A 10,143-nucleotide genomic window follows, 5' to 3' on the forward strand; every position below is an offset into this window, starting at 1 on the left:
TCAAAATAAAGAGAAAGTTTGTGGTTGTCACATTTGCAGAGATATGTTCAAAAACGTGATGGTGGAAAATGCTGAAAGAAAAGGAAGTGTGCTAAGACTTCAGGAATGGGGAACCTGCGGCTCTCCAGACAGCATGGCCAGTGGTCAGGAATTATGGGAGTTGTAGTCCGATAACAGGGATGCGGGTGGCGCTGTGGGTAAAACCTCAGCGCCTAGGACTTGCCGATCGCATGGTCGGCAGTTCGAATCCCCGTGGCGGGGTGAGCTCCCGTCTTTCGGTCCCAGCTCCTGCCCACCTAGCAGTTCGAAAGCACCCCTAAGTGCAAGTAGATAAATAGGTACCGCTTTATAGCGGGAAGGTAAACGGCGTTTCCGTGAGCTGCGCTGGTGCCGGCTCGCCAGAGCAGCGATGTCACGCTGACCACGTGACCCGGAAGTGTCTCCGGACAGCGCTGGCTCCCGGCCTCTTAAGTGAGATGAGCGCACAACCCTAGAGTCGGACACGACTGGCCCGTACGGGCAGGGGTACCTTTACCTTTACCTAGTCCGATAACATATGGAGGACCACAGGTTCCTGTTCCTTTTCTGAGTCAGGACTCCAAGGACTCATGTTCCAGTTTCTACAGCCATGAAGCTCGCTGGTGACCTTCTGCAAACTGCTATCGCTCAGTCTAACCTAAATCACAGGGTTGTTTTAGGAGGGGGAAAGAAAAACATACAGCATTTTTGATGAACTTGTTTGGAACAGTTTGAGATTCGGCTTGTTAGGAGGTAGGAAGGAGAAAGTCCAATTAAAATCAGCACTAGGAGTTCCAGTTTTCCCAAGCTGAAGTTAGGACCTGGCTTATGCTCATTTGCCTTATTGTACAACCTAAGGCACCTTTCTAGACTTCATGACATCAGCTGAACTGCCAGCTTTCTTTTTACCGGCTCGTTCCTATGAGTTTAGCAGCAGCCTGATATGCAAAACACACACACACACACACACACACACACACACACACACACAAAACAACCAAGGGTTTGTTTGTCTTTGTAATCCTATGCACTAAGAAATAAATCCCCTTGATCACATTGGGACTTGATCACATTGGGCCAACACAGTCCAACAAGTAGTAGATCTACCCAGAAAGTGTTGAGGACAATTAGGGACAACTTGCCCCAGGTTGCACTTATGTAGAAGTCCTATGGGGCTTAGTACAGTCCATAAGTAGACACTGAAAGAGCAGGAATTTGCAGTAACAGACTGAAGGAGCAAAAATTCAGTAGGCTGTACCTAAAAGCTCAGCACTTGCCTTTTCAACCAGAATGTTTTATAACCCTGAGTGAGATCGATAAATTCTCCCCATCATATCATTTTCATTTCCTTTGAAGGAACCTAGGTAACTACGCTGCCACATGAGCCCTTAGCGCAAAATAGTCCCCTTTCCATCTATCAAACCTGGCAGGTTTCTAAGTAACCTAATAGCCAATCAGTCCAATGGTCCAACTAAGCATAATGTCAGCAGACTATGTACCCCCAGCAGAAAAGTCGAGTGTAAAATGACAGCACTACTAACTACAGAGAATGTAACAATTCTGACAGCCATTCTCCAGCATCCACAGGGCAATATTCCCAGCATACACCAGCTAAGGAATGGCATGCTGGTGATGCCTCTACATCACACAGGGTTACTAGACATATGGAAGCTCTATATGCATACAGCTGTACATACAGAGGCACCTTTCATGTCTGGCAGAAAGCAGGGATGTTGTCTTCTTCGGGTGGAGCCAAAAGGCAGGACATGAGGAACCCCCAATCCATGAGCCAAACCACCAGAATTCCTCAAATGGCTCATGAGACCATCTTTCCTAGCCGTGCCCACCTGTCCCACACCTGATGTCATATGGTGTAAGAGGTAAATCTGCAGCTGCAAAGGAGCAATTTGGGACTCGAGTGCACTCCTGATTGTCCCTTTTCAACCAGCAGATACCAAGCAAGTCCCTGCGAGCACAATTGCACCTATTTGCACTATGCATTTGGCACCTTTTAAATTTGGCACCCAATACAAGCTCTGTTGGGACTGGTTCCACTTGGGAGTTCACAGGAACTCCTGAGTAGAGCCCATCTCTGTCAAATGCATTTGGCGCTGAATTTAAATCCAAGCCCCACTGGAATCAACTTGGGTTCTCCTGAGTGGAGCTGATCCCTGCTGAAAGCCAAATTTCAACAGCACCATACCCAAGCCCTGCTGCAAAGGAACAATCGTGAGTGCATAGCTAAGAGTGTGCTCCTGGTTGCTTGTTTGAATGGAACTTGCACTTGGCAGCATGGGTGTAGCCAGGATTTTTGTTGGGGGGAGACAGACCTTTCGTTGGGGTTGGGGCAGAATCTCAGTTTGCTGTGTGTTTTTATTGATTGGGGAGCAGCTGCCCCTCTCTGCCCCCCCCCGGCTACACCCATGTTTGGCAGTGTTCAAAATCCCTCCTTCATTCTATGCAGTTTTCATGATGAAGTCAAGAAGGGAGCAGGGGGCAGGAGTGGCGGTCAGGCACTTTGCAGTTACCAAGTTAGTAATTGTGGGCACGGTTGCTCCCATTTGCACTATGCTGGAAACCCCAGGCATAGACATCATATCAGCTTTACTTTTGCTTGAGTTCATTGTATTTTTCTGCCCAGGACTAGTTCAAGTTTGTTTTCTGCTGCCAAATTTAAAATTTGCAGCCATCTCCACAATGCTGTGCTTTATTGTATACCAAACAGCATAGTAATAGCATATTGAATTATTAAGACTGTAACATTACTTTCATTTTTTTATGTCTGCCACATCTTTCCTTCCCCTTCTTCTTCCCCAAGATATATATACTGGAATGTGTGTGTCCTGAGCAGCTGGTAGACATCAAAAGGTTCTCCCTTGGAATGTAAGGAATCCCATCTCCCTCCATGAGCTTCTAAAATGCTTCTGTGCATTTACTCCAAAACTACAGGCAGCAGTTTTCTCTCAAAGGCAGAGTACAAGCAGTTGCTTGGTTTCCTCTATGGGCTGAGTAGGCCCTGGGATCCTATTTATTTGGATATTACTCATTAATGTGTGGTAGAGCTGTAGCAACTACTCTGCAGCGGGGGCTAGTCCACCCACCACCACCTGCCTTCAGCCAGCTCCCACCAGCCTGCCTTCTTACCTACCATCTGTCCAGGGTGGTGCCAGCTGTCAGCTTCCTCCTCCTTAGCTTCAACATTGCCCTTGTAGCCCTCAGCAGGGAAGAGGATGGGGAGAAAACAAGAATTAGTTGGCTCTGCCTGTCCTTGGCTCTGGCTCCACCTACTGTTGGGCTCCTTGTCTTCTGCCCTGCCAGCCCCAATGGCCACCACTCAACCAGTGCTACTTTGACATAAGCACATCAGCGTGAAATTTGATTACGGTGGCTTAGAATGTAAGCTTGGCATTGAGGAAGCAGATAAGCAGATTCCCTGCACTTCCTGTCCAGCTTGAACGTCTCCCAAGTTGGCAGGATGCAAAGGCTGTGTTTCTGGTGATAAGTTCTGGTGATAAGCAATAGGAAGAGTGGGTTCCTTGCATGTTCCCATGTATCAAGCAGTTAGGCAATTTTAGGCTTGGAACGGTCTTAAGGGTCTCCCCATTTTAAAGGTGAATGAGTCTTACTCCAAAATGGGGTAAGCCAGATTCCACCTCTGTATTTGGGGACCTCCAACTTATTCCCTCTCGTGCCCCCAAGTTCTGCCATGATGGCACCACTGGTCTCATGTAATGTCTGAAGTTGCTCTAGTCCCTTTACCTTTACCTAACCATTCAAAGTGCATTCAAGTGACCAGATTATGGTCCCCAGGCTAACTTTACACAGGATATTTGTCAGGGAGACACCAGTATGGCAGCTGGTGCCCATTGGGGCTGATGAGGCAGAACGCAAGGTGGGCAACAGTAGGTGGAGCCAGAGCCAATGGCAGGCAGAGTCAATTAATTCTAGTTTTCTCCCCACCCTCCTCCTCCTGAGTTCTACACACCATATATTTAAAGCTCATGGCTTCTCCCAAAGAATTGTAGTTTAACCATCACAGAGCTAACAAACACAGAGCTGTTGGACTACAGTTCCAATCATCCCTGATCAATGTCCATGCTGTCTGGGGCTGATGGGAGTTGGAGTTCAACAGCATCTGGAGGATCACAGGTTCCCCACTTGTGGAGGGCACCTGTGAATGACAGGAAGGGACAGTGGCAAGGAGGGACAATGCCATCAAAGCACTTCAGAAATGTTAGTGCAATGGGTAATTGCAATGGCATTTCCACTTTTGCTGTGTTTTCAGACACAAAGCACGTTTCCCCAAGCCACCAAAAGTGAAACAGTACAATATTTCAATAACAACAAACCCTTTTTTTTTAAATGCACACAAACAAATGTGAATTATTTAAAATATGGAGATTCTAGGGAAACATCTCATGTAGACAGCTTAGCGAATGAACCCTGCCCAGCTGTCCTCATTTCTCAGTCTCAGTTTGTGCGCAAGTGATTTCATCTCAGGGTGCTTAAGGACAAAGCCTGTCCCTCTTTCTTGCAGAGGATCCAGGCTGCGTCTGCCTAGGTGAAGCAGAGCAGCTTTGTGGCAGGCTGTGAAATTCAGAATATGCTCCTCCAGCTTGCTACTGTTCCCATGGAAACGCTGGGAAGGCAGAGATGAAGTCAAGCCCCTCCTTCCTTATAATGGTGAGATTGCCTGTAAAGGGAACAAAAATGCAGGAGGTTATATTGGTTGATTTGAAGAAGAAATCCTTACAGGGACATTGTCATTACACTTTTAGTAAGAATCCTTTAAAAAAAAAAGATCCCAGTGAGCTGGCTTCTGAGTTTCACAGGACTCTATTCCTCAGGCTTCCTGTTTTTAAAAAAAGTAACACAAGAGGGAGGGAGAGAAAAATATATTGCTGGTGTAGGGCATGGCAGAAACCCTGCCTACCATCTGCAATAATCCTGAAATGATACTTCTGGAAGCTCTTTGCTGCATTTTGTTAGCTTGCAATCAGTGGAAAAGATCTCAGGTTGCTGTGGAGGAAGGAGAGAAGGAAAAAACTCCTCCCTGTTGCTGGGTAACTGGATTGACACTCCCTTACAATGGGATTCACACCCCTTTAAAAAGAATGCTGTGCAGAGGAACAGTATTTACATCCAGATGTGCTCTGGTCCCGGTCCCGCCCCCCCCCCCCCCGGTTGTCTCCTTCCCAGTCCCCTTGCAGTGAGCTTCCCTTTTAACCAAAAGAGACCCCTGACAGTTAGGTCCAGTTGTGGACGACTCTGGGGTTGTGGCGCTCATCTCACTTTACTGGCCAAGGGAGCTGGTGTACAGCTACCGGATCATGTGGACAGCATGACTAAGCTGCTTCTGGCGAACCAGAGCAGCACACGGAAATGACGTTTACCTTCCCGCCAGAGCGGTGCCTATTTATCTACTTGCACTTTGACATGCTTTCGAACTGCTAGGTTGGCAGGAGCAGGGACCGAGCAACGGGAGCTCACCCCATCATGGGGATTCGAACCTCCGACCTTCTGATCAGCAAGTCCTGGGCTCTGTGGTTTAACCCACAGCACCACCTGTGTCCCTCTTTGAATGGTTAGCACAATCCTAAATATGAGCCCATGCTGAAGGAACAGGACTTTATGATGAATCCCACCCCATACAAACAGATCCCTTACTGAGATCTCTTATAGAAAGAAAAAGCAGTCAACTGCCCTGAATATCTGTGTCTTATGTGCTGTAATATGAAACAGGTTTTATATTGTTTCATATGTTCCATCGTTTCCCTAGTAACACTCTCACACATGTTCTTGCCGAATTGCATGACGATATGCTCTGGCACTTGCTTTAATAGATGCATCTCACTCCTTGTCAAGCTATACTTGCCAGCTTTGAGGCCATTTGGTATGCAAACAGAAATGCAAAACCTAATTGGACCCTGAGCTTTGTAGATGGGGCTCTTTGTTGGTAGCAATAATCTTATAATAGCTTATCAGATCCTTGTGTTACAGATTAAGGGCACACCTACTGTATAGGAATTGCTACCAGTTCCTAAGCAGCGCATGCAATCAAATCTCTATACATCATCGCTATACAATCAAAACTATGGGGAAATAACACCATTAGCAGATGCTACTGGTTGAAACTAGCTTTTGAGCCTAGCAGGAAAACAACAGAAGGATAGGTGGTTGTGGTGGTAACAAAGAATTGCCCACAAACATAAACACCGACATCAGAGGGACTGCTACTTTCCAGATGTGCCTCTCCCCACCCTGCTACATCACCACAGCTATGAACATAAGAGCCTAGAGTGAATCATGCAATGACCCATCTAGTTCAGCTAAGTTTAGGCTCTGTATCTTAGGCTCTGTATCCTCACTGTCACCCTGAAGATCTGATGTGAGAGCAAGGGACCTTGGCTGTTGTTGGGTAGCTACTTTCACACTGGAACTTCTGCCTGCTCAGAGAAGTGTGGCGAGCATCATGAAATCAAATTCGATGCCTGGTCTAATCCTTCCTAGGGAGAGAGCTGAGGTGCCACAACCAAAAAAGGCCCTATATCAATCCACCACTTGCTTCACCTCTGACAGCAATTGGGACCTGGAAAAGGATCCTTTGTGATTCTTAAATTTATGGGGCAAGCTCATATGGGAGTGGGAAGTCCTTAAGGGACCTGGGTCCCAGCTTGTTAACACTTCCTCTATGGATCTTAAATGAGTGATCAATGAACATACTAGATAGGCCAGCTAGAATATAATGTTCATGAATCCCCATCGCTGAGCTGCAAAGCATATTAATACCCTGTGTTCTCAAAAGGCAGATCTGGCCTATGGGATCTACCCAACCACATGGCCTCTTTCCACCCCCCTATGGAACCACTGCAGTAAATGTGGTCAGCAGAAAATAAACATGTTGGAGAAAAAACACCAATGCTGAAAGGCCTCTAAATGGCATTAGCACCAGAAACAGCTGGTTACCTGGGTAACCCAGCACAGCGCATCACTTATTCATGGAGCCGTGGTGCGATTTGGCCTAGCCAAGTCCTTTACCTCCAGGGATAGCTGCCTGCTATATCCACGGCTTATCATTCCTTTTCATCTGGTTTATTCTTTCAAGAAACAGATGTGTCTACCTTTCTTTACTAAAGCAGCCTCTGCATTCCAGAGCTCGGTACCCCTGCTTCCCTTATATTTCTTGACCCTTTACGAAGACCTAAATATTAAGAACTTCCCATGGGTTTTAGAGAAGAACCAACCATATGAGATATCTGGGCTTGGTTGGTAAAGAGGGGACAGAGCTACTAAATATAAACCCACCCATGGGTAGACATGGGACATGCCCACTTCTTCACTACAGTGGCTGGTTCTTCCATGGGATTTTTGCTTTGTGGAACACTTTGCTGATAAGAGGCTGAGCATGTCACACGGGCCATAAGACGCACTCCAGGATCCCTTGCAACAGCAGAGATCCAAGGCCCTTGCTGGCTGGTGCCAAGGAAACAGTGTAGAATCCAATGTCAGTATCTCCTGACATCCTTCTGACATCACAGGCAAGGTGTACTTGCAGCCCAGGTAGTACTGCTACAGATATTGCAGGACTTGTGCACCAGTGTTCTGTGATGTCCAAAGGATGCCTGCGTTTCATAGTGTGTGGCATGCAAGCTGAGAGTTGCACCCCAACAGCCCCCATAGCAGAACCGAGTATTTGGGGACACAACAGTTGGGTGACACATTGTTCTCACTTCTGTCAGCTATATCATCCTGAAGGGTGATGATCACACAACAGTGTGGCATGAAGTAGTTCAAAGACATTGGGCGTAAGCAAAAGGTAAAATGCTGGTTCTAGGTTGCTTAAGGCACATCCTGGAGATAACTTCCTTCCCACTTGAATAACTCACATCAGTTCCCAGAAGGAACAGTAAAAGGGGAAAAACCTAGACATGGATTAGTGGAACATTAATCTACCTCAGAGAGTTTGTTTCCCCCCTCTCTCCCAGAAAGATTACCTACTCTCAGTAAGATTACTACTCTCAGCATACAACAGGTGCAACTAAACAGAAGCTGATACCCTGGCAGTATAATGTTGGTGGTATTTTGTGGTTTATATTATTTGCATTCCATCCATACAGAACTAATGCGAACCTCCATCAGCACAAGGATTTTTCCTTGCACAATGGAATGTTACTCCTCTCTTTTCCCTCCCTGAAGCCCCCCTAAATTTGTTCTAGGGTTCCCCCAACCCTTTAGAGCAGATTTGAGCATGGCAGAGTATGCATGGAAGGAGGAGAGTGGGAAGATGAAGTCCTGTTGCACAAGTAGAAGTCATTCTCCTTGCACAAAAAATAACGCCCATTATATCTTTCTTTACAATGGTATATGATGAGCACATTTGGTGATTTGGTCATACTGTCCTGCATTGCAATATCTTAACAGTTGTGTTGTTTGAAACATTCACAATTGTTTACTATGGTGCTAATACCCTGTGTTCTAGTTACTGCCAAACAGAGAAGCCACTTACACAGACCAAGCAGTTTTCGACACGTGTAGATATGGGTGAATTTGTCTCTTGCTCTAGGATGAGGCGCCATCTGCTGGTCCACAGCAGTCTTCTCTAGTCTAAAGCTCATTGCAACATTTTCATTCTTAAAAATAGAAAGGGAAACGTGTGGTAGGCAGGCCCTTATTTGCATTTTTACAGATCAGGAAGGGGAACTGAGTTTGCTAGGCCAGCTCTGTCCTTCAGGATCCTCACAGAATCATAGAATTGTAGAGTTGGAAGGGATCTCAAGAGTCATTTAGTCCAAACCTCTGCAATGCAGGAATCTGAAACCAGTTAGACTTTTTTTGTGAATGCTTGTCTGTCCACAACATAAAGGAAAATATAATACAAAGTGGACCATTCTTTCCACAAAAAGTCCTTGAGGGTCTTGACCAAAACGGTAAATAACTTATTTTATAATTTTCTCCTTGGGGTAGGTCTTTAGGAGCTTCCAACTAAATATTAGGAAGAACTCTCTGACGGTAAGAACTGTTCAGCAGTGGAACAGACTACCTCAGAAGATGGTTCATTAGAGGTTTTTGAAGAGGGATTCAGTCTGCCTGGGATTCTTTAACTGTGATTCCTGCATTGCAGGGAGTTGGACTAAATGACCCTTGCCTTCTCTTCCAACTCTACAGTGGAACTCTTAAGATTATTTGCTTTCTCTTCCTACCAACCTCATTAAGAAAATCCTTCTGCCTTTATGCCAACCTTTAACCGATTGAAACAGTAGCACAAAGGGTGGTATTCAACTAAGTTTTACTCAGAGCCGACCCGCGGAAATTAATGGGACTACTTTAGCCATGTTAATCCATTTCAATGTGTCTATTTTCTGCAAAACTTAGTTGAATACCACTCTCTTCCTCTGATTTCCAAGAACTAGGTTTTCAATTCCCGAGAACCTTGCCGGCACTTTTGGTTTCTATTCTTGGCCACCCTCACTACCTGCCCGTCAAAAAAGCAGAGCTGGATATTGCAGCACCCCCAGGCTCCTCACCTAAACACAAAAAGGCAACACAACTCCTTTGTTTATATTATCATTGCATTTCCAGGGTTTCCTAATCTTGCAACTTGTACAGAATCAGCAGCATTTGATCAGAACCAGCAGAGTCCAGCTGAGCTGCCTGCTGGCCCAGGAAGGCTCTCCTTGAGAAAAAGGAAAAGTTGGAGTCTGGCAGTCTGCCTCAATTTGAGACTAGCTGGCTGTGAGTGTGCCTGTGTGCTTCAAAATAAATAGGATTTATTTAGGATTCCAAGGAAGGGGGCAAGCAACCCCCACCTCACCAATGGCTGTCTCACTCCATTGAAGATGGGGATCGCAATTAATCCTCTCCTTTCTAAGGTGATCAGGTACAAAAGGGGACGGGGCTCCTGCAGCTCTGATAGTTGTGCAGAAAAGGAGATTTTAGCATAGCACGCTGCACCTGCTGTAGCAACGGAAGGCCTAAGCTCAGCGAGCATCTCCTTTGCACGCAGAACGTCCTGAGTTCAATCCCCAGCATCACCAAGTAGGGCTGGGGCGCCGCTTGCCTGAGACCTTAGACAGCCGCCACCAGTCAAATGTAGAAACAATACTCAGCTAGATAGACCGTTGGTCT

The sequence above is a fragment of the Podarcis muralis genome, chromosome 3 (genome assembly GCF_964188315.1).
Source record: "Podarcis muralis chromosome 3, rPodMur119.hap1.1, whole genome shotgun sequence".
NCBI classification, from domain to species: Eukaryota; Metazoa; Chordata; class Lepidosauria; order Squamata; family Lacertidae; genus Podarcis; species Podarcis muralis.